A 26,303-nucleotide genomic window follows, 5' to 3' on the forward strand; every position below is an offset into this window, starting at 1 on the left:
GGAGAGGGAAGAGGCGAGGGAGAGGTGTAATTAGTGAGGTGATCAACATTCTCCGGGCTGCAAATGACGCGCAACCCCGCGGCCGGGAGCCGGAGCGCCGGGGCTCTGGGGCTGCGCCGGGGCTGCGGGAGCCGTGCGGGCAGCCCGGAGAAGAGGAGAGGGGCAGCGGAAAGAGCTCGTGGATGCAAACACGAGTCTGCAAACTTCATTAGTAACACAGACACACACGCACAGGCACACAAAGTGGATGGCTAGGGAAAATTAAAAAAAAAAAAAAAAAAAAAAAAAAAGGAGGGGGCAGACATGCTCTTTTAACTGTTCAGGAACTTAAAAGCAACGGGTCCAAATTAATTATTCCGTCAGGGAGATATTTCTTTCTGGCTGGCTGTTTGTCTTTCTGCCTGCCTTTCTCTTTCCCTCTCTTTTAATGGGGATTTAATGAAAAATATATGTTTGCAATTGGGTAATGAACGTACAGTGCAACACCCCTGTAAAAGGACAGATACTATATCTGAGATAGGGGATATCTGCCCATACCGAGATAAAGAGGAATTTATTTACAAGCACACGCGCACGCATGCACGCGCCACGCATCATATTTACACACATATACATACAGCCTGCATGCACCCAGCGCACAAAGCACAGCGCACTTTATTTGGTGGCCGCCATGTAATTGCTTGGAGAGATCAACAAAGTAAAAAGCAAAGCCTTCCGGAATATACAACATCAACTGTAAACAGCCTCATCAAAATGAAGTAAATAGCAGCCCAGGGAAGGGGGCTCTTTGCATATGATACATGTGTCATGCATATAACATGCATCGTCTTCCACTTTCCCTACAAGTATTGATATTTTATTAATATTTCATCTCCTGTATTTTACCTACCAGACACCTTTTCTTATCTTTTCTTTTTTTCCTTTTTTTTTTTTTTTTTTTTTTTGGTGTGTGGGGGGGATTATTATGATGAGAACTGGGGTGAAATGTACAGATGTCATTATAAATCAGAATCTTCTACAAATATTTTCTTGCGTGGGATTTAAGAAGATTGCTTCTCATTTGAAAATCTAATTATCTTAACCTAATACTGCAGATGTGAATATGACTGACACTTTCATTAAAAGATAATTAACTAAAACTAGGAATAGACATACTTTAAAATACCCCCTACTGAAGATAAAAACATGACTATTCAAAGAGCATCCGAACGCACCGCAGGAACACGTGCGGCTTTTCGATAATGCTATTCCAGCCATGGGTAGACCAGAACTGGTCACTAAGCCCCAGCTACACGCCAGGGATATTTACAGCAGCAGAGACCCCGCGCAGGTGAACCATAACCTCAGTGCTGACATGCCTTTGAAGTTCGCCATTCCTGAGCCACACGTCAAAAGGTTCTCATAGGCCTTAAGCGCCAGAAGCCAGCAGGAAGGTTTGATCGTAGTCTTCCATTAAGGGCACGCACCCACAACAAGGAACCAGACCAAATCCAGGTGGCAGAGCTACACCTCTCCTGGCCCTGAACCCCCTGTGCCAGAGGAAGGGTTTATGAGCGCTAGAACAACTCTAAGAGGAAAATCACCACCTGATGATGAATGAAGGCTGCCCCGAAGGAAGCACAGGCCAGTGTCAGGGAACTGAGCTGCTAAAAGCAGATGTTTAAGGTCAGAGTGAAGGTCCTGATAGTTTTGGTGGCTGGGGGGGGGGAGGGGGTGGGAGGAGAGGAAAAGAAAAAAATAAAATAGAGTCTTTGGAAAGGGAAGGAAAAAGAGACGTAAAATTGGGCAGCCTGAAAAGTGCGGCTGTTCCAGAGCCAGAGCCAATGGAGCAGGGAGCGTAGAGCAGTCCTACGCCAACCTACAGAAACCTCACCTCAAACTTCAGGGAAACCTCCAACTTCGGGAACAGTCAGGGGCACCTGAGGGTGCAACTCTGTTCCCTTTTCAGACCTCACCCAAACACTGCACCAGCTCATCAGTGACCCAAAATCAGGGAGCACATGTAAACAGCTCTGCATGAGCCCCATTCCCTTTGAAGGCAGTAAAGCAACCAGCAGTATTCTGCATCCTTGTTTACAGGGTGGGAAAAAATGCAAACACAGAGGGAAAATGAAATCTCTGCCACTGGCTCCTAGTTATCAGTTGGAGGGGGTATGATGGAAAGGGGCTTTTAGGCTTAAATTGTAGACGGAACTGGACTGTGAGATAGAAGGATGCATTGTCCATTCAAGTGCATGCCTGAAGGATGGCAACGCATTTCCTAAGACTGGAGACAATTAAATACAATGTGATGAAGAAACACCTGAGAACAATACATCTATTTCAAATTCAAGCGAAGAAACACGTATACTTAATGTCACAGAAGAATAAGGAAACGAAGATAATTTAGTTTTAAAGTCGTCCCCCCGCACCTCCCCCACCACCTCCTTTATTCCTGGTGCTTTTTTCCCGGTGAAACATCAATATCATTAATGTCATTAATGTCAAAACACCAAACGTCAGAACAGTCAAGTCATTCTTTTTGGGCTGCGGATTTTTTTTTCCTTTCTCTCTTCTTGGAGGGGGTTATAGGTTTATGGTGTTCTTGAGTTACAGCTGAAGGAACAAAGGGGGGGGGGGGGGGAGAGGAGGACACAGGCAGGAATTGCGAGAGGAGAGTCCACATTTTTCAGGGTTTCTTCTGTCACTGTTTACTGTCCTTCCCAACGTTTTAAATCTCCTCTCTCTTTCTCACTCTTTCCCTTTCTCTCTCCCTAAAAATAGTAAGCTATCATGGGGGGGTGGGGGGTGGGGGGTGGAAAAGGGGAGGTGGGGGGGGGTGGGGGTGAGAGAGGGGGAAAAAAAAGCAAAAAAAAGCACTACGGGATGTTAACAGTTTAGAAGAAACCCGGGGATCGCCACGTAGCTAGGAAAAATCGAAGAAGGTTAATTCCGGGAGGCAGCAGCAGCAGGTTTGTGGGATGTGATAAGAGCGGAGCGCGGCGCGGGTTGGGGGAGGCGGCCGAGGGGGACCCGGACCCTCGCGGGTGCGGTGCGGAGCGGTGCGGTGCGGTGCGTTGCGGTGCGGGCCGGCGGGCGAACTCCGCGCGGTGCGGCCCGGCCCGGCCCGGCCCGGAGCAACGCGGCGCGGCTCCCGCTCCCCTCTCTCCTCCCTCTCTCGCTCAGCTGATCGCCCCCGAAGATTTCTCGCCTAACCTCTCAGCTCCTCTCCTCCGGGCTCGGCGGACCCCCCGCCCACCCCCTCCGAACTTCTCCTGCAGGCACCGTTACACCACGTTTGGGGATTTTTTTTTTTTATTTTTTTTTTTCCTAGCCTCCTGTTGAAACCACAAAAGCTCTGATAATGACGTTACGTTTCAAAGAGAGGAAAGGGGGAGAAAAATCATAAAGAGCCCAAACAAAACAGTCCGCTCTGTCCTCCCACCACCTCCAGCTCAGCCCCAAGGAAAACTTGTTGGCCTGGCCGAGGGGGAGCTGGTGCGGGCCGGAGACCGACACTGACCATTCTGTGATAGACAAAGAGATTCCAGCCCGGAGCGGGCTCTGTTACACCGCGTCTCCCCGCCAAGCTCATTTAACTCCCTAAATCTGCGCTGTGGACATACAGGGGCACAGGATCTGCATAATTACAGCCGCAGCCGCTCCCCTTTTTAATAAAGCGACATAATTCTCTAATAAACGTCCCCTTCCCCCCACCTCCTCCTCTCCCCAGACCCCAGCCCAAGGGAAAGGGGATCCGTGTCTTTTGACTGCGTTCCCTAAGTCTATAGATGAGCTCAGTTTGAAACGAGGTATTACAAGATTGCAGCGTTACAGACCCTTTATCTGAGGCACAGACACTTTCAGATCCCCAGCCCCCACCGCCTCTCCTTTTTGTTGTCTCTTCTCCTCCCGGGGGCTATTTGACAAAGGCACTGTGTTAACTAACATTTTTGTTTAACTCAGCAACTTCTTTTCAAAACATACTTAAACCTGATAGCAATCTCTTGTACTTTTATTATTATTATTATTATTTCTTTTCCTTCCCCGAGATGAAATTGACTCTGAACCCAAGGCGTTTGGCTCTTATTAATTATTTCTTTCTTTGCAGGTATCACTTATACAAATCTATTCTTAATGTCCCCCCATTCCCCCCCCGCACCCCTCCCCCCCCCCCCCCCCCAATAAACCAAACACATTCCGGTACACTCTATAACCGCTTGGGGGGGGGAGGGTGGGGGGGGTGAAGGGGGTTGGAGGGAGGGCAGAGGAAAAGCGACCCCAAATTCCCACTCCGATTATTGGAAAGTTTTGTCCGCAAAAGAAATAAACCAGCAACAATACAGAGCGGTACGATCCTGCCCCCCGCTACCCCACGTTTGGCATTCACCGCCCGCAAGTGCTCCCAATGAGCGGTCACCTAAGACAAAAAAAATCACACCCGAGCATAGCAAAGACACCTCGATAACATTCTGAGCTAAACAGTGCCGGTCCCGTTTGGCTTTTTTTTGTGTTCTTTTTTCCCCCCTTCTGTTGTTATTTTGGCTGGAGCCGTACAAAACGCGCACCCGGACGTTACTATAAATAAAAGCCTCCCAGGTCTGAGCCTGCTGCCGGCGCTTCCTCCGCAGCCTTAACAGCCCTTTTTCAGCTCCTTTCTTGGGCAGATCGCGGGGATTAAATGCCCTGAACCTGAGCTCCTGGCCTTGGATGGGAAGGGAAAGAAAAAGGGAGAGGGAGAGAGAGAAAGGAGCGGGTGAAGGAGCCAGGCGCCCTCTGGGCTTTCAGAGGTCAGCGCTTTGACAGCGCTCTGACCTCCCTCCCCTCCCGGCAACCACCCCAGTGTTTATAAACAAAAACAGTCAGGACTGGCCCCAAACAATAGCAATTCACCAACTTCACAGGCACTTCTCTCGCTCTTATGCAAATCGAGGAAAACGACCGCTTACCGCCGCGCTCCCCCCCATCCCCTTCAGAAAGCCCAAGAGCATATTTCCAGCGGTGATATATCCAAGGGAAAAATTTTACATTCTCTCCTGGAAAAGGACAAAAAGGGACTTCAGAAAGCAAATGGCTCGGGTAGAAAGGCAGACAAAAAGCGAGAAAAAGCCAATAAAACTGCCGATCTTACTGCAGAAAGAGGAAAGTTATGAAATATTTATATCTAAATCCAACAATCCACCCTGCCAATAAAGCAAGAATCTTTGTTGTGCAGACAATATGCTAAACTACCTCTGCGACAAACAGCGATTATAAAGCAACCAGCAAAAGTTATTTTCGCCCAAGGAGCCAAGTTTTCAAAGAAAACGTGTGGATTTTACAGCTAAATAAAAGCCACCACCTCTGCGTTATCCGTAAAAACTACACATAAATTAAAAGCACCGATAAAAGAAAAGAAATCCGTCCAGCCAGCAAGCAGCACATCTGATCTGACTTACAAAAAAAGTATAATTAAAACCACCTTTAATTATAAAAAGCAGCGAGCGAAAGCTAAATGAATCAATGCCTTCTCCCCAAAATGTTGTCCGCCAAGGTACAGCACTGACAGTCCTATAGTCCTGCATTAAAGCGTAACTGAAACTCTACAGTTCAGGAATTGATTACGCGATAAGGAAGAAAAAAAAAAAAAGAAAAAAAAAAAGAAAAAAAAGGCAAAAGAAAGGAGGAAAAAAAAAAAAGGTCCTAATGATTTTCAAACTTTTGTTTAAAAATGATGAAGATCAGAAAAGGTTGGAGGAAAAGTTAAAGGAAATATACCTCAAGAGAAAAAAGACCATCTCCTTTTCTTCTTTGTCTATCAGTCTCCAGTTAAAGCATATGGAAAATGTTTTCAAAATGCCTAGATTTGGCACATTGTCATTGCAAAGAGAGGAGCGCAGTGATGCTGTTATAGAAAATGGGAAATAAATTCAGGATTGGGTGCTGCCTCCTTCAATGCGGATTTATCTAAGTTTAATTTAATATTCCGCAATCACTGTATGATCGCATATAATTCACCAAGATTTTTAAGGGCTTTGCCTAAATACGCTGACCACAGGCACAAAGTAATTTATACAGATGATTTCCTCCTTTTATTCGCGTTTATTTTTCTCATTAGAAACACTTTAAATTGCAACTGTAAATAATAGAAATGACGGAATATTAGGTTTGGGGGAAACAGTCGCCCAGAGAAGGTATTAGCTTTATTAAAATCATTCTGAACGTAAAATCAAAAAGCACAAAATGGTTGTTTGTAAAACACTAAACCTTTAATCGATTTATTGGCATTCCAATCGATTAGATAAACGGAAATCTATGGCAAACATAAAAGCATTTAAAATATTTTTCTCTCATTTATAAACAAAACTTTTCTTTTCAGTAGAAAAAAATGATTATCAAACGACTAACAGGAAATTCTTCAGATATCAAATTACGATAATAAAATTATTTCCACATGGAAAGGGATAATGACAATGATGATAGTAATTATAATAATGAATAATTCAACAGCCCTTTGACATATATGGAAGAGCCTGGTTCAAAAACAGCTTTTGAAGGGGGCTACTTTTAGGGGATTTTTTTTTTTTTTTTTTTTTTTTTTTAAATAAAATTGAGTTTGGAGGCTGAGATGCTCAAATCAAGTGACAGTTTGGGTGCAGCTGCTCGAGTTGCGTTAATTCTTCTCTGTATTTTTCAGGCGGGAGCGCTGACTTTGACATCGCCCTCTAAATTAAGTTACCGCTTATTAGCACAAAAGAAGTATGTAAATACCTGTGATACTCCTGAAATGGGGGGAACAAACGTGTGCCTCCACTCCAAGGCGTGGGGTGGGGGACCCTGAACCTTTTAATTTAAGCGCTCTCCTGGCTCGCAGTGCATTTCCCAGATTACAGCAAAATTCTGCGAGCAATAATGTATTTGAGCATTTAAGTGAAAGAACACAATTTATTTAGGGGTGGAGGGTGGGGAGCTGCAAGCCGGAGAAATGCAGCAATCAGAGCTTGTGGCATTCTGGCTGCGCGAAGAGGAAGTGTTGCTGTAACGGGTATTATGTTTATTTGATAAAGAAAATCAATGAAAGTGGCTGTAAAGTAGTTAGTGAGGCGTGTGTTTGGGACTCGGGTTGAATAGTGACTCCAGCGGGCTGGTCGATGAGCTCTAAGAGCTCTGGAAATCCAACCTAACCCTCGGCGTGAGCTCTCTCACTCAGCGCTGCACCTTCCCCGGGCTGGGAGCCTTCAGCCCTTGTCTCCTCCCTCTGCCTCCTTCCCTCTCTCCCCACATCCCTCCCTCCGTCCCTCCTTCCCTCTCTCCCACTTTTCCGCTCCTGCCTTCTTTCTCCCTATCCGCCACCATTCCCTCTCCCTCTTCCAGGTTGATTTGCTCTCCCCAGTCTCTCCCTTCTACTTCCCACACTTTCAAGCTCTCTTCCCATCTCTGCCGTGGCTGTTTCCTCCCCATCCAGCCTCTCCTCGAAGTTTCCCTGTGCTCTTGGAGACTTTCTCCTCCCCTAATTCCCTTCCTATCCCCTCAGGTCTCCGTGTGTCTAAGTTCTCTTCCAGCCCTTTTCAGGTCTGTCCTCAGCAGCCAAATTCACCTCTTATTTTGGATTGGCTCCCGCGGCCATGTGCTATCTTAGTAATTATCCCTGCTCATTTCCCCCTCGCACGCCCATGCCGGGGAGATGAGCGCACCGCTCTCTTTCCTCACTTGGGATATTTAAACATTGGCTCATCTTCAGCGCTGTTCGATTCGAGACCTTCTGCAGCTCTTTCCCCCTCTTCTCCCGCTAATCTTCATTCCCTCTAATTTACCACAGAAATGTTTCTCCTCCTCCTTTTCATTTCCTACTTTACAATTTCCTTTGGGGTTTCTAAATAGGAGTGCGTCCTTTGCGTTTCCCTACCCCCATGTCTTTCACTGTTTCTCCTCAGCTATTTTATTTACCCGGTTGCCAGAGGAATATTTCTTTCCCTAACAAGTTTATCTCCCTGTCCTTCTGTCCCGGGCCATTAAAAGGAGGAAAAAAAATGAAAAAAAATAAAAAATAAATAAAAAATAAAAGAGAGAGAGAGAGAAGTAGAGCTGTAGAGCTTGTGGCTCTTTTCCTGAGAAGTAACTTGGTTTCAAACTTCTGGTTTGGATTATGTGTCATTATCTATTTTCCCTTATCACATTCCCCGTTGCCCTTCCCGCCCCCCCTTCGCTAATAACATCTTTAGTGTGGTCAATGTTAAATATGGCAGAGCTCGGAAAGGCGCTTCCTCCACGGCTCTCTGCTGGAATTCATTACTCGCCCCGCTCTTCCCACTGCGCTCTCTCTGCGGGGCCCGGCGCGACCCTGCGGAGTCCCCACCGCAACCTCTGCTGCCGCGGGGATGCGCGGCGGCCGCTCCGCTTCCCGCTGCCGCGCCCCGTCCCCGCCCGCGGCCGCCGGGCAGCGCCCCCGAGCCGCGCACACAGCGCTATGGCAACCCGCTCCCCGCCGTGCGGAGACGGGCCGCGATCGTGCGCTCCCGCGGGGTCCCGACGCAGCGGAGCGGCGACGCCTCGGGCTGGGGCGGCCCTGGGGCTGGCAACCCGCGGAGGGGGCGGTGGAGGAGGGAAAGCCCGGCTCTGCCCCTCCGCCCCCGGGCCTGGCAGGTGCGCCGGGAGATGCGCGCCCCGCGCAACGGCTCCGCGCTGGAGGGCGCAACCTGTCCCACGGTGCGTGCCCTTTAGTGGCATCCTCTCTGCGGGGAGAGGTCACCTCCCCGGCCTTCTACTTGCCCTCGGTTGTCTATGGAGTGGGAGGTGTGCTGAGGAGTCTGTTTTATCCCTTTTTTTCTTCCCCTTTTTCCTCCCTTTTGGTCCTTTTCCCTTATTGTGCCGTGATTCTGCTGAGTGGGATCTAGATGAAGGGTCCTCTCGGGCCAAGCCACTTGTGTTCTCCCAGCTATGACATATGCCATGTGTGTGTCGCCTTTGTATGGCCCTGGTTGATCCACATGCCCTTAGCCTGCAGTTTATTGCAGGATTTGCTTTCTGTGTTTGTAGTGAATGCTGGAATAAAGCAAAAAACAAAAAGCATTGCAAAGGGTACTACAAGAGTTGGTGTCTCAGGCCTGGTCTGGGTTTTAAATAAACCTTAATCTGGGGAAATGGTTGTTCCAGGTTACAAGTCCCTACCCTCTCCTTTGTTTTATTATTTGGGTTCTGCTTTGTTCTTGTGACAGTTCTTTTAAGAGGAAGAAATCCACTTTATTAATTTCATTCATGTTCACTGGAACATTTTCACTGTGCTATGTATGGTGATGTATGTTTAGAGTTACTTCTCCTCTATGGGTTAGATGCACAAAGTGAACAGAACAGGCCCCATCCTGCTGGTCACTTCCCTGTGAGTGAGCCCAGGGCTGCTGCCCTCTCCCTGCAGTCAGGGCTGCCGTGTTCTGTGTTTGATGTGGTGGTTCACCTGCTCCGGGCACCTATGGGGTTACCCAAACCAAATGTCCCCCCAGCTCATACAGTTCTGGTTTGCTAAAAGCACGCTGCACAATTTGCGAGCTGAGCTCTGATAGCAATAACTTTCTGCTTTGCTTAAACGTGCTTCAGGGAGGAACGCTGGCTTTAGTTTAAACGTTGCACAATACCGACACAAGCATAGAATGGAAATTAATATCTGAGATGCTTCCAGAAAAAATACAATCCACAAACAAGGCAAACAATACCATCCCAAAGTCCTATTAACTAAAAAGCCAACGCAGAAGCGTACATTTTACAAATATTTGCCCAGGAACTCAGACTGTTAAATTCTGTCAATATCCCCATCACCCCTGAAATTATTGCTCACCTATATCCACAGTGACCCCAAATTGTCAGAGAGAAAGCCTGCCAGCTGTAAATCCACATGGGGCTACAGCAGGATTGCAATTTATTATAAAGCAGAAATGTTACTGAAGGGAAAATTGGTGCCTATTCCCCAGCCCACACCTGAAAGGCACACTTTCCAGAAATAAAGGATCTTCCAGAGGGTTGTTTAACGTTTCTTGTGAGATAGCTTTGTCGTATTAGGCAGATGATGTTTGTTCCATATTCCTTTTAACCCACTACGAATGCCTTTTTACATTTTGTTTTAAAATAAAAGGGACTACTGAAATTCAACAGCACCTTGAACTAATTGAAATCTGTATTCATATTCCAGACCTCGTATGTGGAAGCATATTACAGAATAGTCGAGATAGGGAAAATCCTTTCCCTTCTTCTCAAAAATGGTTTAGGGTGGAATAACATCCTTCTTCTCACTGGCGTGCCCCTGATTCCAAACGAGTGCAGAAGTATTTCTGATATAATTCAGGAGAGGAAATAATGGACAATTAGCAAACTAAATTTAAAAGTGAATTTTTGATAATTTGAAAGGAAAATATGTAATAGATGTGTTTCTGCAGAGATCTTGCATATGATGTGGAAAGAGCTTATTTTAAACAAATGCGCCTGTGCATTCCTTCAGAGGACGGTGTGTACACTGTGTTCAGATCCATTGATTTTTTATCTTTTTGTCTAATAATTTTCAACAGACAATTGTTGTAATATAAAATGTACATCAATTCAAAGAACAACTGAAATGTATTCATAAAGGTAAAATCCATGTCAATGTCTAAAATGCCACTGATTATGAAGAAGTATTTGTAAAATATCTAATTGTAAAAAAACAGGTAAAACATATTTACTCAATATTTATTCCCCAAATAAATGTGAATACCTACACTGATACTAACCTGCGTACAAAACAGGGAGCACTTTTCCCTTTCTGCTCATTTCTGGTGCCAGCATTAATAACAAAGACAGGAAGCCTGTTCCACTTTTTTATCCATAAAATCCTGTAAAATCATCTCTTCTCAGAGAAGAGACATCCTTGGAAATTAATCAGAATTTCAGCAAATACTTATTTTAAAACTAAACAGATATGTCATTTTCCTCTTTCTTTTTCGGTAGATGGTTATAAGCGTTGACTGATAGAAGCCTCATCTGTAAAAAGACTGGAATATAAAAAAAGAGCTAAAATGTTACAAGACAGCAAATACATATTTTTACACATGTGCTAACCATTTGGATTTTCTTTTAATTGGGAGCATTCATAAATTATAAAATCCCACTGGAGTCAGTTAACAACGAAGTTAACTACTGACAGGTGAAATGCTGCTCTCTGAGTGAGATCCCTTTCAACCACACAGACACTTCATATCTCTTTTGATAACATAACGTTATCCAAACTTTTACTGCAAAAATAACACATACCCACATGTGTGTGTGTGCATTCACAAACACATAGAGACAATCACCTGTCCCCTCTTCTCACAAAACTCTTTGTCTACAGCTGTCTATTTAGATGCATGCAGAGGTGTGCTCAGTTTTTGGCTCTGGCACAGTAATTGAGGTAGGAAGATTCAGACGTGGTTTAATGCTGAACTTTCAGAATTTTACATTAGAGTTCCTGGTTCGTCTACAACAGGATGGATACTGTGTTTATAGAGTTCATTCTTGACCTTACCTGAGTAAGTACTTTAACTTAAAGTATGAGATGCACCTAGAGGGGTAATACATTGAGTTTAATAGGAAGACAGTTAATAACCTTTTTTCATCCTCATGCACTATCAATCATGGCTGTCACCAGTCTGCTGAATCAAAGCAAAAGTGTTCTTCACAGATGACTGATTAGAAACGCAAAATCACAAGATCCATCTTCATGGTCACTTTTATTATAGTCATTTTTAAACTGACAGCAACCTGCTCAGTTTCAGCAGACTGGGCATCACAAATAGTGTCACTCAGTGCAGCTAAGCATGAGAAGATGTTGGCTGGATTATACTTAAAAATAATTAGGCCCAAAGCCTTTTGTGAAAGCAAGAAAAAGGATTTTCTTGGTTCCAGCCTCATCTTTTCAACACCAGCAACAGCCTGTTTTTTTGTTTGATTGGGTTTTTGTTGTTGTTGTTTTGTTTTTGTTTTTTTTTGGTTTTTTTTTTTCTGCACACTGGGTTAATATTGAAAAATATTTTCATCCCTTTGCTTTTTGAGAATTAATCAATTTTAGGTAGTCCTTTACGATACCTCTGAAACCTTGAAAACAATACCTTTGATTCTAATGCAAACAGTTAGTTTTGATAGAACCACTCTGAAGGGTAGGATTAACATTATGTACTGTTATCTGTATCGTGGTGAGCTGTTGGTTTCCAAGCTTCTGAACAATATTGCTAAAGCTAATTGTCTTGTTAACTAGATTTGTTTCAGTAATGTAGTCCCCATTCAGATAATAGTGAACGGTTTAACAGTTTAAGGTTATTTATTAACTAAATAGGCTCCAGAAAATTTTAAATCACAGTGGTATAGAGGAGAGGGAGAGAGAAAGAGGGAGAGAGAAAGAGAGGGAGAAACAGCGCGAGGGAACACAGACCGTGCAAGTTGTGCTCTGCTGTAGTGTTACCAAAATGCAATGAAGTCTGATTTAAACATTCAGTAATATTGAAAGATGAATTTTATTTTTTTTTTAAATTATTAATATTATTTTTAGAATTAAGGCAGATACTGAGTTTGCATCATGGCTTAGAGTTTTAAACCTTGCATATGCTAAGATAAATTGTGTAAATCACTACCAACTCCAAAGAGCTTTTTTTTTTTTTTCCTTTTCCGGTAGGAAAACAGAAGAATTGGTTTCTTAATGTTTATAAAAGCCATTCGCTATACTTAATGTTTAAGCATAAGTTTAAGAACTAGGTGAGAAAACAATAGATTCTGATTTGGAATTTTGTTTTAAGGACTGATGGACTGACAAGACGACCACGACTAATTGCTGAATTAGGAGGAAGCTAAGTAGCCCCCCTTAAAACTCTTCAAGATCTTTTTTCCTTTTTTTTTTTTTTTTTTAATTAAATTCCATTTCACATTGTGAATACAAAAGAACACACTGCAGCAGCTGAGCATCATTTTAGGATTACCTTTAGAATTCCAGTAAAATGGTGCATCAGGTTTGCCATTTAACTGGAAACCCCAAAGAGTTTACAAGCACCGGAAGGTTACTACTAGACTGGATATGTCAGCCTATGATTTCTTTAATGCAGCTCAAAGGACTTTAAGTCCTGTAAAGGTCTAAAACTTCCCTTTAATTCGCCCTTGCTTAATTCACAGCTTCAGTCGGGTCATGGTGTTGGATCTCTCTAGCAGAACCACTTGTAATGTTCCTTCCCACCCTCACCTCTCATATAGGGCATGACTTTTGTGAGGCTGTGCCTTCTAGAAGACAGTACTGTTCCTTCCTACCTTCATACCTCATTCCTGCCTTTCTCACAAGGCCGTGTATGCACACAGCAGTAGATGGAACCATGCACTACAGCTCTCACTGACACCCCACTACCCACCGTGCTACATGTGTTATTAAAACTATGTAACATGAATAGGCACACCACTGCTTGTACCCAGCTATTTATGCTGACATATTTACCCTGAGCCGGTCGTGCCAGGAGAATATCTGTAATTAAAGTATCTTTAATAGTTTTGTGATATTTCTACATACCACATAAGCAGCCATAAGACCAAAGAAGGAAAGCAGGAAGTTTAATGTCCAGCTGAGATTCACATGCTCTGTAAACAGTTTGATGCTTTCCCCCCCCCCCTTTTTTCCCCAGTTAATGTTTATCTTATGGATATAATTAGTATTTGATGATATGGTCTCACGTAGAGACTCCATGTTTGTTAAAGTGGTTTTAACATGCATTCTATTTTCTGATGAAAAATTGATACACTAATGCTGACTGACATCTGTCTAAAAATCAAAGGGACTGAGTATGTCTGAATTTAAATTTATGAGCATTAACCAAAAGATAATCAAGCAGAGAAACTAACAAAGGCTACTGATATATAGCACAGTCATACTTAAATAATGATGCTTTTGCGAGAAAGATAATGTTATTTAATTAATCCTTTTTTAATTTTTTTTTTTAATTTATTTTTTCCTGGTAGATATTTATATTAGTATACCCTCAATACAAATCACTAAGGAAAGTTGACTGTAAATTACTCATGTGCACTTGTGTAGTAAATACCTATGTTAAAGAAGCCCTGAGATTTGAAAATAGAAATAACAAAATAAACAACAAAGTAATATGTTTGCTTAGGCTACAAATACTTCCAAGTTTCAACTAGAAAGTTGTCCATTTTCTTTGATATTTAATATTACTAATTTACTTCCTAGGGTTTGTTCAAGCCTCATGACCAAAATTTAGACAGTATGGAATAGGTGATCAGTACAGCTGAAATTAAGCACATAGTAAATCCATATATCTCCAATAAGGATTGTAAATAAGATGATTATTGGTAAGAGATTTTTTTTTCCCCCACTGTCACAATGAAAGCAGATACAGACAACACTTATAAAAATGTTTTTAATTCCTTAAGAAACAAAAACAGAAACCTAATTCCGTAAACTTCTAGAAAGTGTATGTTATTATACCGTGTTACTGTACATGCCATACCTTCCTAAAAATGCCTACTTACTTCTGCATTGCTTACTGTATGCTTATTTACTATGTTACTAAGTTGCTTATCCACAATTTCCATTACATATTAGTATAAATCACAGAGTTTAAAATTCCAGGATTTTTAGAAACAAACTTAACTGTATTTCCAGTTATAATTCTAACTAGTAATCCTTATCATGATAGAAGTAAGCATTAATATATTTTTTTCAAGTTCATTATATCTTTTTTACAGAAGATGTTACAGTGACATTATCATTGCATATTAAAGTATTGAATGTTTTTAAACATTTTATGAGATTTTCCAAGATATAAAATAGTTTATGTAATAAAAAGGTGAAAGAATTTGCATTTACTTTAGTAATTTGTAATATAACTGGGTGAGAACTGTAGTTAATGGGTAGATACATGTACAGTAGTCAGCAGCTGAAGGATAGCACAACTTTGTTTGTTTGTTAGTTTGAATAAGCAGATCTACCTAAGTAATTAGACCATAAAGCATCTGGAAAAATTTTCTTTCCAATGTCACTTATACTAAACATATCTACACCCATGGAAAATAGCCTTCAAAATCCTCCAACAGCAAACAGCAGCAGCACACACAAACACCAGGAATTCCCATACCACACCTGCCTTTTTGCTGCCTGAATATGCAGCTATTTTTGTCCTTGCTTCTTTTTTTCTCCTTTTGATTTCTGCGATGTTCCTTACAGGAGCTTAGAGAAGGCAAAAGGCATTTCTATGAGCAGCAGGTTGCAATAAATGTGTATATGTGAGTGAGAGTGTGTGTGTACGTGCATACGAAGAAGTATTAGGAGGGTTAGACTGGCCATCTTTCCGCAGCTCTCTCCTACCTGGGGCTCAGCACCTCAGCTACTGCTTACAGAGCTTTAAAAGGAAAAGAGTAGGGAGCAGATTCCATCAGAATTGCCTTTATTTTGTATTCAAATTATCAACATTTAGAATAAAGCCAATTGCCAGATACTGGTATTCTCAGGGGTTAATTGTGTAAAAATTTTTGCTTTCCCTCCAGTGTATATAGATGAGTATCGGTAAATCCAGGCAGCTTCTCATCGGATTCTGCATTTTTGCTTTCTCACTTTCTAAAATATCAGTCACATATTATAAAACAAGATTTCTCATTTTAGTGTTTTTTTGTTTTGTTTTGTTTTGTTTTGTTTTCAGTTTTTATTATCCCAGACTTCTTTTTTTGTCTCCTGGAAAATATAATAGCCATGAATTCTTATAGGTCATTCATGCATTTTTCTTTATAAGAGCAGCATATTACAGCAAAGGTGCAAACATTTCCTTGAGAAATAGAGCAAAACCAAATATCTTTATTTCAAAAATTGGGAGTAATACATATTTTTTGTCCAGCTGCCTAAGGATGCACATAGAAATTGTAGTATAAAAGCTATGTGCTAAAACACACTAAAACTTGAGTATGATACAGTTAGAAAATGTCAGGAGAGAGATCTCATTTATCAAGTAACAGGTTCAGGGATAAGCACACAAACTTTCTTTTACTTCACTTTTAAAGCAAGCTGAGGGATAGTGGGCTAAAAGGAAAATATTATTTTCATATAAATGTCCAGTGAGGATTTTAGAGCACTGCTGTGGAATGCAAAAGGGTTAAAAAGCACTCCCCAAAATTTCCTTGTCCTGATGATAAAAGAATACTTTCAGTGCTTCAGTAGGTTTTTTATTGTTGTTGTTGTTGTTGTTTTTAATATTTGATCTTTCTTTGTAGTTTTTATTCTAACTTAACTGTATTTAGGCCCTGTTTTCATCTTTGCGAAGCACTAGGTTTTCCTTCTTTGTAAGCTGCTCTCCCATAGTGCATCTTAGTTTAATTCATTCTTAGCAGAAGAAACACCCAGGTTCAATCTGGAGACCTCCTTCCAACATAATTTAGCTAGACCTTTTTTTAGTAAAGGTTTTCTGGTTTTCATTTTCACTTCATATTCTCAAATAAAAGATCCTTTGTTGTCTACCATTTGATTGGCCTTAATGAAAAACACTCCATTTTAACTTAACAGTATTTCCCTTTGAATTTATTATATTTAAGGACACTGTCAAAAATCAAGCATTTAATCTCAGGTTTTTATACTTAAAATTATATTGCTATCATATGGTTCAATGAGGTGATGTAAAAGTATATTGAATTGATTTCAAAAAGAAAAGTGAAAAACTAGCTTCATTTTAATATGAAACTAAATACTATGGCTAATGTGCAGATTGGGTATGGTAGTTGACTTTAAAGACTAACATGTGACAGGGTGCCAACAGCTGAATTGTGCAGTATTGACTAAATGAGGTTCACTGATTTGTATTGAGGCTAATATCTTCTTTAAACAATTCCGTGTAAATTGTGCGTATAAAGTCATTGGAAGCTATTTCTCAGGACAGCCTCGCTAGCTAGCTACCTGCTGGAGTGAGGAAGATAATCAATAGAAAGAAATAGAGCTGAGCATGAGACTAGGAAGCTTCAGAGCAGTTAGTGCTGATAAAAGTAGATGATGTCAATATTTGGGAATAACACAACTCTAGGATAACAGACAAAAGAGAAGTGCATATGTTGTAGAGTGTTCAAACAGGGGCAGAATTAATGCATAAGTGGCAGATGTTGCCCCAGGCTGCAAAAGACATTATTTATTCCAGGTATTGTTAAATTCCTAGTGAAACACCACTGCTCAATATAGTGTATTAAAATTATATCTAGCAATGAGGAGTCAGGGTATTTTTTACATGGGTAGAAATTCTCAGCTATAGAGAAGCTGATGCACTCTATTGATACAGAGCATTTTCCATATTATCTTCTTGACCTCAGAAGAAAGAGCCTCTGTCAAAAACGAGCACTGCAAAAGCAGCATTCAGTGCTCTTTAATTAAATGAGTATTTAGAACCAACATTTAAAGTAGCAACAAAACCAAAATGGAAGAGCATAATTTGGCAGAAATAATATTTTTCCCTGTAAGGATGTAGACATCCTTGAGCGCACTCACTTTGCCCCCCTTTTTGTGTTTAAAGATTACTGAAACAAAAAATTCCCAGTGCTCATTCAGGATTATAATAGGATGAATGCTTTTAGCTGTAGTGTCCTTATTGGTAGTGAAGTATTGGTATATTTTTGCTAATTTAATAGTAGAAATCAGTTTTCCTCTTGCTGTCAGGCGATGAATTTTTGTTCTTCTATGCTGATCTTTCTGTTGATGTATTATGACATAGTCTGTCAACATGAACAGATATGTGAAAGGGAGATTGGGTGACTGAGACATGCAACCTGAATATGGCTTCTCTTGAATTTTAAGCATATTATCATGTTTGGGTATAGTCTGTATAAAAGTAAGGGTAGGATTTTTTTTTCTTTTTTTTTTTTTTTTTTTTTTTCTTTTCTATATTTTGATGCAGCTTAAGCAAAAGCAAAGGAGGTGGACTTTGACAAGGTCCTAAATGCAGAGTGAGTGTAGTAACTCCAAAACATATGCATGAGAGCTGAAAAAGCTTTCACGTCTAAGTTAATAGCCCTTTAAAATGAGCATTTGCGAAACACCAAAGTTTTTGCGTAAGAACCAATTTAGGCTTATCTGATTATTAAATATTGCCTTTAAAGAATTAAATAATTCCACAAGGTTTACATGGTTTTGTTGTCACAGATGTTTTTATTGTTTGGTGTTAGATATCTGGATTACATCAAGTAGGTGATTACTATGTCAGCTAAAAAGGTCAAGTTCCATACTTTTTATTTCAAACCATCATAAAGAAACCTTTCTATAATGACACACATGTCTATACTGTAGATCTCTCCATACTCACTTTAAAAGAGCTTCTATCTGACATATGGCTTAACATATAAAATTTTTGTATTTTGGTAATTAATACGCTGTTAATATTCAGATGAAAAAGAAATACTTGTGAACTCAAATAGTTAATATTTCTCCAGAAAACTTCTCATTAAAATACAAAATATAAAATGTAAAATAAAATATTAAAAACTAAATATACAATTTATAGCACTAAGATTTACTGTCAGTAGAATGATATGCTATAAAAACATTAATATACCGCCCTTTCCAGGTTGCTGTTATTTAGTTCTGATATGTACCATCATGCCCTCTTAAAATTATAGGAATATATAAGATTCTTACTTTAATACTTAACTCCAAATAAATCTTCATTTCAAATAAAGCGTGCATTTTGATTTGGGACACAGTGAAAAAATCTTTAAAGATATATACATCAACTAATTTGTTAATCTTGTGCCACTTTCAGCATTTGTCACACATATAGACCAGGAAATTGGCTCCATCTCATTCTACCTCTGTGTTGAATTAAAAAACCGCTACTGCAAAGAAGAGCATGATGTGGGGAAAGAATAAATTTAGTTCTTTCTTTAGTAATGCACATATATTTCCATACATTTCACATCCTAAGGGAGCCTGTGAACGCATTCAATAAATACAAAACTGTAAATCCAGGAAAAGGGAATTTTTATATTATAAATTTCACATAGGACTTTAGACTTAAAAGATCTAAAATTATAAATGTCACTACGTTTTTATTCTTTTGTCAAATACAGGATATGGAAAAAATGAAGGCACTGGTATTGGTCATTGGTATTTCTGAGAATATTAGATGTTTTAGAACAAAAATATATTCAACAACAACGCTTGAAGATTAAGAAAATATTAGGTATGTCCTACCAAACTAGTTCTACCTTACGTATCCTAAAATCAAAATCATATATGTAAGCATTTATATGGAACGATTGACTATCTTCACCTTATATATTAAGGTCAGCAAAAAGAGGAGTTTATGGATAAAGGGCAATTATAAAGAGGTAGCCTTTAAACATGATTAGTTGGTGTCTATTAAAGATGTGTTAAAATGAAATATATACTGCAGATGAAGGAAATTACTAACTCCTACTGGGATGATAGACTTGCTATATGTGTATTTCACTATACCTTTAAAATATTTGCAAATTTGACTGCATTCTGAAGAGACAGAGCAATGTGGGAGATTTATGAGGGTCTGACGGAAACAGGGCTAGGAAAGATTATAGCATACTTGTTTAGAAAAACTGAGAACTGAAGGTTCCTGATTTACACTGACATATATCTAGATGAAACTATAGTTTGCAAATTGCCTAGAGGAGCTATCTTTTATTAAGTGTTTGATGGGTAGAAAAACGTACATATCTATTCTAAAAGATCCAAGGAATACTGATACTATATTTGCAAAAGCAATTGTAAGGTTTTAAGATTTTCTTAAATATTCTTATTTTTTCAGTCACTTTACCAGTCCTGTTCTGACTGCTTGTGCCTGCTGACAGAACCCTATTGCTTGGGAAGTTTTGTTGCATGATTTGGAATTCTAGGGACAGCAGTGTGCTGAAATACTGCACTATAGCACTAGGAGAGGTCAAACTGCAGCCTAGCACTTTTTATCTTTTCAACAGACTACTAACATTTTGGACACAGCCTAATTCTCTACAATTAGAGAAGGGAAGGTGGATGTTGTAATTACTGACTTTCAATATTAATGCACTTCCAAAGACCATCAAATTTAATGCTAAGTAGTAATGTCATTACATACATTTATTTTGAAATTAGACAAAGAGTAACAGACCAGGTGTGCAGATTTACCAAATGCTCTAAGATTTCTTGCACAGAAAGCCTGAAACATTGGTAGGATTTGTGCTCAGGTCAACTTCTGCTTGTTTCATTTCCACTGACCCAAAGTGGATGACATGTCTTAGGTGGGTGGCAGTCTGGCTTTGCACTATTATTTTCAGTACATTAACTTCCTCTTTCTTTAGGAGCTGTTACATTTTAATCTTATTTTAAATCATTATTATCATACTGGAAATCTGTATTAGTCAGTGCAATTCTTCTTTCATAACTCACATTTTATTAATGCAATTAAAATTGGTATTTACTGATGCTTCAGGAACAAAATTATAAATTTAAGATCAATTTAACAATGGATGATGTTATGCATTCTAGTTCTGTCAGCACATTTTCAACCCAGGTGAATGCATTATAGAAATATTTGGCAATATTTTACGTAATAATCTACCTATTAGGTGGGAAGATTTGTCAAGCTCATAGGTACCCTGGCTACCAATTATATGTAAATAATGTTTTTATTTATTTATTTATTTATTTATTTATTTATTTATTTATTTATTTCCCCCCACACACAGATATTGAAACAGGATTAAAATATCAGCACTTGTAATGATTACACTGGACTCTAATAATACTCATAACATAATAAACAGTATTTGTTTGCTATTGTAAGATTTTGGTTGGCAACACAGGAGAAGAAATTTATGATTGAACAACTATTTACACTTTCCTTATGGATATATGTTCACTACACTGACAACTTTACAAAAGTATTTCTGTGTTATAGTATAATACAAAGATTTCTACATTTGTGATTAGCAACATGCACTAAAGAATTTTTTCTGTTGCTAGCATACTTTTCTTAAATCATTAGCTCATCAGAACAGGGCAAAGATGCCTGGATCTTTCTGAATGTTTGCATAGTGCCTAGCATAACATAATGTGTACTAGAATATAAGGAAATAATTGGCACTTGTTAGTTATAAGCAGCACTTGTTAGCATAGGCTTTCTAGCATGCCAACAAGCAATTAACCTCAGAATCAGTCAATCACCTTTTCCTGGTTAACTCACATTACACTTTGAGGAGAGCTGCCATCTTCTTGTGGAAAAATACATGGAACTATGCCCTTAACCATGATTCGAGTTCTAGTCCAGTGTAACTTTATTCAAAAGAATTAGTGCTTTCTAAATAGGAGGGTAATCAAGAAAACTATTTTTCTCTCATGACTGTAAATTAGGAGTAAGTGCACTTAATTCATTGAGGCTGCATCTTTGTAAAACTGTGGCACTGAAATCACAATCAATGTTTTCTTTTCGTACCTAAGAGGTGAAAGTGTAATACTGTACATAAGTCAATCAAAGTAATGACGTTGCTTAGCAATGTAAATACAAAAGAGTAGATTGCTGATGCCAAGAAATTTGCACCCACGAATTGCACCTGTCAGTGAAAGGGAGGCTGCATTGCAACTGCAGCACAGTGTGGAATCAACACCCTAATTAGTGACTTCATCTCTGTTAGATATGTCTGACTTAAGAAAATATTGTGAGGCTATTTATCAGCTTGTCATTACTAAGGGTGGCAAGTATACCTTTTTTTCATTCTTTTCTGGTTCTGTGAAATGCCTTCAGTTCATTTTTTGATAGGTACAGCTGACCATAAGAGAGTTTTATGCACGTTTTCTTCACATAGATCAGATAAATTGATAAGTTTTACCTATTTGCTTACATATAACAGTGGTTATCGTGGAGGAGAGGTGTGGATATCCCAAACTGTTTGATTTAAGGGAGACCATTTAATTTTGGTAGCAGGAAGCAACTTCCATAAATGACAACTTTTTTCTCTTCAAAACTCCACTGAAATACAGACTTGACACCTGTATGAAGCATTATTTTTAGAAAGAGGGACTGGGACACTTCTTCTCCCTTGACTACCAAAATGACATATAAATATCATTTCTTTTACTTTTTCTGTGAATTTTGTGACTTGTGCCTTGGTGTGTGACTGCGATGTGCATTTTTTGTTGACAGATGTGAATAAGGTATAGAGTCCTAAATAAAAATGTGTCTGATCCAAATAGGAAGCAATATGCAGGATAACTTAAGGAAAAAAAGAAAAAGTGGACTCACTGTATTCCTGGGGAATATGTGGGAACAAACAGATCAACATGGAATAGTATAGGTAAGTGAGTGATGGAAACAAAAAATGAGAGACTTGAGGACTGTAGGGCATTTTCATACTGATCTGAAAGACTCCTACATATACAGTTCCAAATAAATACATCTCCCAATTATGAACTGGAGTCTTACCAGATCAGATAAGAAAGCTGTAGAGAGCTTCCTTTTATAGCTTCACAGAAGTTTTGTTACTATTGCTTAACATTCTCCATATTTCATGGTCAGAATTTCCCTTGGGAATGTTTTAAAAATGAAATCTTTAGTGATTATTTTTTTTTTTGTTTTTCTTTTGTGATCTTTTCAAATAATCACTGTAGAAATCCTCCCAAGTAATATTCTGGTCTCAGAATGCTTTACATTGGACTAAGTTAACCTTTCAAGTTCTTATTGCTGGTTGGACATTACCTTAGTGATGTTAGTCACTTTTCAGATATAAATATAGTTACTTATAAAGTAGTAATTTAAATATATATAAATAACAGTATACTTTAGCAAATCTTTGGATATGTGTTTTCTTCTCCTGGGTATGCCTTAGGTAAAAATTGCATTTTTCATCTTTCCTTGATACTCTGGCTACTTTTCTATGTTCTAGAATCAATATCTTCAGAGATGTTTGTCAATCAGCATTGTTACCGAAGAAAATGTACTTAAAATATAAGAATATGAAGCTCTCTCTCATACCAGTGCAGAAACACAAGAAGTTGCTATTTACAGCAGAATCACGACTCAACCTGGTTTTTTTTTTTTGTTTTTTTTTTTTTTTTGTTTTTTTTTAAATTATTATTAATATTAAATAAATTTCATGATACAATCATGGTAGAAAAAGAAGATACATGAAACTCCTGGGTTTCATTGTATGTTGCGTATAGCTGACACACTCCACTAGACAGAAAAATGTTTCAGGGTACATATCTTAAAATATTAAGCAGTTTTAAGAGCTCTTAAATCACAGATGTATTATTGTTGATAAAACTGTTGATAAAAAGATTGTTGTCAGTAGTCTATGGAAGAACATGAAGAAAATTGAGAGAAAATATAACCTTGTGAGGTGGAAGGAAGCATCCTCATTGATGAAGATGAAGAGAGAAAATGTTTGTTTAGATAGAAAACATGTTTCTTGGGAGCACTTTTGCTGAAGTAGCATTATGGAGCAGACTTACGATGATCATTATTTATATAGACTTATAATGTTAACTTGTAGCGTGTTGTGAGCACCGAGAGTTTTTTAATTTTGTTTTTTTCTTGTTTAGACTAACTGATACGTTTTCTCATATTTTTTACTTGTAGATTTACAGAGATAATAGGATATTTCTTCCTTTGTTCTGCCTCAATAACAGTTCTATTGCCTTTTTGCCTAGGGAGCTAGAAAGCAGTCTTGGTCATTTAACTCATATCTTTGGCATGTCCATGCAGCACAGCACATTTTTGCCTCTTGGTTATTAAAACAGGCCATAAAAATCCATTTTAAATGGTGACTTAAGAAATGCATCCTTGTCAATAAAGAAGAATTTGTAGCCTTAGTCATCTTTGATGATTAAAATATATGGTTGCATAACATAAACTGGTATTAATTATTTAGTCTAAGTGCTTTATTGTGATATTTCTGTACTTACACACACGTTTTCTTTTCCTAGGTACCTTTTTAATGCTGAAATGGGCATGCTAATTGTGAACTATGCGGTCAGAAGCTCCTTCTAAAATATTCAGTAACTTATTTACTGGAATTTAACAAGCTGTGTACTTCAAAGCTTCTTTCACCTCTAATTATGTGCACAAACTCTGTGAATTGTATTGCCAACTTGAGATTTGGCACAGTAGCAGCAGTGCTGAAGCAGCCCCCACTGCTAGGGAAGGTACAAACACGGGAAGGCAACCTGTGATGGGCCGAGAGACCTCACTTACCAGGATTTGCTCACGGTTATGCTTCTGGCAACTGACATTTCCATTTTACTCAAAGCTTCTACCTTTGTGTCATCAGACAAAGCCCCATGAGTGGTGGCAGAGCAAACTGTAGCCTTCATTCTAAAGTCTGAAGAGGAAAAGTTATTTACATGCCTAAATCGCAAAACGTGTTCAAAGGTCCCTCTCTATTACTCATTGTTTTAAGCCACTAAGTTTTCCATAAGCTCTATAAGCAAAAGGCAGTCTGGGCAGAAACATTTAATTGGTTGTTTTATTTTCTTTTTCTTTTCTTATTGTATGGTCTGATTTTTGGACTACCAGAGGAATGTTGAAGATGGGATGTTTCTGTCATTCCTTACCATGAATGATTGCTTAAAGGGACCATCAGAGATTGCAAGTCAGATCTCTGTCCCTCCTTAAGATTTTTATGTTCTGAAGAGGAATGACTTTTAATTGGTTAGGATTTTAGAGTTTATCATGTAAGGAAAACTACTGATTCTTGTAATGACTGATCCTTTACGGTTTTTATCAGACTTTCAATTGAGCATTTCTTAAACTCTTTTGCTTATTTAGGCAAATATTTAATTATTTCATTGCTGCACTGCCATTTCCTTGCTCCCTATTTTAGACATATTTTCCTGGATGTGAGTTTGAATTTAGTGACAATCAGTCTGATTTCCAGAACTGTATTATCAGTAAAAGTACTTTGTAGCAAGATGTGTGAATGGAGATGTTAAGAGAAAGCACAAGCAATGCCTTTATTCATTCAGAGCACTGAGAAGTCAAGGTTATTCAACAGAAATGAATAAATGCTGCTTGAAATATCTTTATTTTCCAAACTACAAGAGCAACTCAATCAATAAGGATAGCATATGAAAAACAAACAAAAAAGTCAGTTGATTTCCTTAAAAAATATTTGGAATTTAAAAAAAAAGGGGGGTGGGGGTGGGGGTGGGAAAGCCAATGTTTGACGTGGTGATGAGGGTAGATCGAAGGACTTGTCTCAGAGGCTGCTTACGCTGCTATTGCACAGCAAAACTGTGTAGGGCATTTAATCTCTCTTAGTTGTCCTGCTTGTAAGTAACAAGCTGATAACATCCACTTGATTTTAGCGTTGTGCAATATTCAGATGTTTCACAATATAACAGAAAGTGTGTCAGTGTACATAAAAGTTGCCTGTTAAACTTCATGTTTTTTAGATAAAAGAAAATTTCGGCTACACATCTTGAAAGAGATCATTCCTTAAGGTGGTGGTGGCAGCTTTAAGCTTTTCTGGGATATATTTTCTCTTTGGTTGTTTGCTGCTTAATGGGCTAATTTTTGGTATCATCTCCGGAATATGTGTGTTTCCTATGACTGATAGGAAGGATGGTTACTGCAAATAAAGTCTCTTTTAGGCAATCTTGTGATCAGCAGAATTCTGACATCATCACAAAAACATAGCATGGCATATATTTCTCATTTCAGCCAATAAACCTAACATTTTTGTCTGGCCAACATCTTACGCCTGTCTGCTAAATGATATTACTGGAAGATTCCTTACTATTAAAGCAATTGAGATTGAGTCAAATAATATGTAAATGACAGAGCTTTTCCCCATAAATAAACAAGTTGATGTTTCCCAGTGCAGTAAAACACTTCTTATTGGTACTGACAATACCACAGTCTGGAAGAGGTTATCTAGAAAAGATAAATCAAGAAAAATTAGATGTAGCATATTTTCTATTGGCTGTCAACATAAATGTCTTCAGATCAGGACTGTGCTCCTGAAGTTATTCTCCTGATTATCTCCACTTACTGTGTTATTTTTAATACAGTGTTAATATTGTCTCATGGGCAGGAACTGGCTTTCTTTTGAAGAGCACTGAGCTGAGATATATTGTCTGGGTACTCACACCAGTACTCCATTCTCAAACAGATATTAGGTTCATGGAACCATATGAAATGATCCTGAAGTGAGGCTAGCAGGACTTCAATACTAATAGTAATGAGCCCAGTCATCTGTTTGTTACACTACTTGTTATTCCTAAACATAACGTCAATGAGCCTACAGAATCCTGCATCAGTTGGTAACCACCAACTCTGTTCAGTTCACAGGAAAGAAAGAAAGTGCACGGAGATCCCTGT

General features: G+C 39.1%; 1 protein-coding gene and 1 long non-coding RNA gene across 4 annotated transcripts in view; one reads left to right on the plus strand and one right to left on the minus strand.

Annotated features, from left to right (window-relative positions):
- The window catches only part of ZFHX4 (zinc finger homeobox 4), a 157,356-nt gene extending 151,487 nt beyond the window's left edge, over positions 1–5,869 (minus strand). Inside the window, exon 1 of the mRNA XM_085537269.1 lies at positions 5,737–5,869. The gene's annotated coding sequence lies outside the window, so the exon portion shown is untranslated. The remainder of the gene's footprint in view (positions 1–5,736) is intronic.
- The window catches only part of LOC107310324 (uncharacterized), a 73,225-nt gene that overhangs the window by 2,305 nt on the left and 44,617 nt on the right, over positions 1–26,303 (plus strand). The window lies entirely within an intron of this gene.

Source organism: Coturnix japonica, chromosome 2, assembly GCF_054131305.1.
Source record: "Coturnix japonica strain WE chromosome 2, WE-NBRP24, whole genome shotgun sequence".
NCBI lineage: Eukaryota > Metazoa > Chordata > Aves > Galliformes > Phasianidae > Coturnix > Coturnix japonica.